The 2,673-nt window shown below is 28.9% G+C and overlaps 1 protein-coding gene across 2 annotated transcripts in view; it reads right to left on the bottom strand.

The window, feature by feature from the left end:
• The window catches only part of RapGAP1 (Rap GTPase activating protein 1), a gene marked incomplete at its 5' end in the record, with an annotated part of 482,599 nt that overhangs the window by 108,375 nt on the left and 371,551 nt on the right, over window positions 1-2,673 (bottom strand).

The following is a 2,673-nucleotide window of genomic DNA, read 5'->3' as shown; positions in this document are numbered from 1 at the left end:
AACTATTTTATTAATGTATTATTGAACTATTTTATTCATTTATTATTGAACTATTTTATTAATTTATCATTGAACTACTTTATTAATTTATTATTGAGCTATTTTGTTAATTTATTATTGAACTATTTAGTTAATTTATTAATTTTATCTTTTTTAGGCCTGATGAAACCCTACAACGTGGGACGAATCGTTTGCTCAATATAAATAGCTTAATCACTACTTTTTTAATAGTTTTTAATGACCACACCCGATGGTCTTTTTATTTTATTAATTATCTTTTATCATGTCTCTTTTTCAGCTGAAAGGCCCTAATAGGATAATACACGTTAAAAGTGACTCAAAATGAACTTTTAAACTACTTAATTTTTAAATATTTATCATAATTTAAAAAAATAAAAAAGAATATAGTAACAGTTATATAAAGCTGGTCAACATCTATGCCCAATAGTTTGATTTGTCACTGAAAGATTAATTACTGTGATGAGGCCAGGCGTGTCCCCAAAATTTAATAAATGGCTGACGGAATAGAAATTAAAAAAGGACAATGTCGCATGTGATGACTATACCACGATAACAGAAAACTGTAAACATGAAAAGATTTAAGACGTAAACAGTGTCGTGTATATATAGAACAACGGAAGGAACTAGATGCAATAGAGTCATTCTAAAAATAAATTCATACCTACATAATATACAGCACAAACAATACGATTCAAAGAAAAAATGTTTTGTTCACAAACTTCTCAAGGCAGAAATAAATTAACGAGGAAAAAGAAAATGAGAAAACGAAAACAAACGATGGCTCATTAGCTGATCTCAACGTTTGTGCATAAAAATAACGAGGCTGAAGAAAATTGGCGCACTCGATCCACGATAGATAACGAAGGAGAACATTTTAATGGCCTTTTTTTTATACTCGACGGATATTGTTCTAGCAATAGAACGATATCTTGGAATAAATGGAAAAGTGTAAGAACGTCAATTGTGATGAGAAATAATAAGTGTTTTAAGAAGAGAAATGAGAACAGTTGACTAATGATAAAGCTGATTCACATATCAAGAGAGAGGCCACGACATACCTCACAAGAGGGCGTCATCGACGGCTTGTTAATACCCTGCCCTACCTTTAAGATGCAAACCAGTTCATAGTAATTAGTATTCTGTACTGACCTCATATTCAAATTCGTACATAGATACCTTAATAAATTCTACATATTAATCATTAAACTTTAAATGTGTTCATACTATCAATATTTATACTAAATTAATTAATTAATTCCTAACGATAGAGGAAGTAGAGTAATAAATCAAAAACATTTTTAGGATCATTATCTGTAGATGCCCAGAATACAATTCCTAAAATCACAATAAAATAAAAGTCATATATTCAAGCTGCAAAAATGCATACCTACTTAGTGGCATAGTGCCTTCGCTAGCAAAGTAGTTTTAAAAAAAAATTAAAATGAGGGAGTGGGGGTGGGGAGAACGTCTGGACATACAGTTTTTTATTTTATTTCTTTTTACAGACTACAAACTAAATAATGAGGCGTATTTTTATATGGGATCCTCATGTAATCACTGACTAAATCAGTGGATTAAAGCAATCAATTATAGATCAAAAACAATCTTTTTAAGTGCCTACCTAGGGGGTTGGACAAAGGGATAACGGAGAGAATGAAAAGACGATATTTTTTATTTACTACTCATAAATCAGATTTTGAAGTTAACATATAGCATCCATTGTAGCGTAAAAGGAGTGTAAATGTTCTCTCTCTCTTTTTTTTTCAAATGGCTGGTCCTCAAGGGTGACTGCTTGGAAGTTGTAAATTGTAAATGATCAAGCAGAGCAAGAAAAGTCACAAAGTAACCACAGATTAAGGTACAGTCTGTAGAATAGGAAAGTTACATTAAAAAGAAAATAAATTGTAATATATTCCATTGTTGACGCAAAGGAGCAATAGGTAATCTAAATCCTTTTATTATTATTTTTTAAAATAAATAAAATAGGGATTAGTCCCTTAATAGGAAACCTAGAAAATTTATTATTTATAGATATTAGGAATCAAGAAAATAAAAACAATAACAATAATACATTCACAAATTTGCAGGAAACACCCTAAATAATTTTTTTTTTTTTATTAAACAAATAAATAAGTATTTGGTTAATATTTTAAAAAAACATAACAGGCATTTCTCCAACAATGGGATACTCTATAGGTAATTAATAATAATAAAAGACAAAAAATGTTTTTTCTTTGTTTCTTAAAAATAAAAACTATACTTAAATTAAAAATAAAATAAGTAAAAATGATAAGACATACACTTTGAAGAAACTGGTATTGAAATTTTAATCCAATAATATTTTTACATTAAACGGTCTATAGGCCATCTTCTTTTCAAGTGTCTCGGAGGATTATCAAGAATAAAAGAGTAAGCAATGTTATAAACTAGTGGGTTTATCCCGGAAGAATTGATTGTTCGGGCAAGATCGGCTATATATGGGACATTAAGGTTTTTAAGAAAGATTTTATTTGTGATGTAGTGAAAAATAAATGGAAACAGATTTTAAAACGGTAAACTAGTAGCACTTGAAAAATAAGTCAATAAAAACATGTTTCTGTGATCCTTTTTTTAAAGGAAGAAAACCAGAAAATAAGAACTACTCAAAGTAAA

The sequence above is a fragment of the Halyomorpha halys genome, unplaced genomic scaffold (genome assembly GCF_000696795.3).
Source record: "Halyomorpha halys isolate HHAL.00 unplaced genomic scaffold, Hhal_1.1 Scaffold58.1, whole genome shotgun sequence".
NCBI classification, from domain to species: domain Eukaryota; kingdom Metazoa; phylum Arthropoda; class Insecta; order Hemiptera; family Pentatomidae; genus Halyomorpha; species Halyomorpha halys.
Note: the sequence above shows the minus strand (reverse complement) of the source record. Positions and strands in the feature narration are given on the sequence as shown.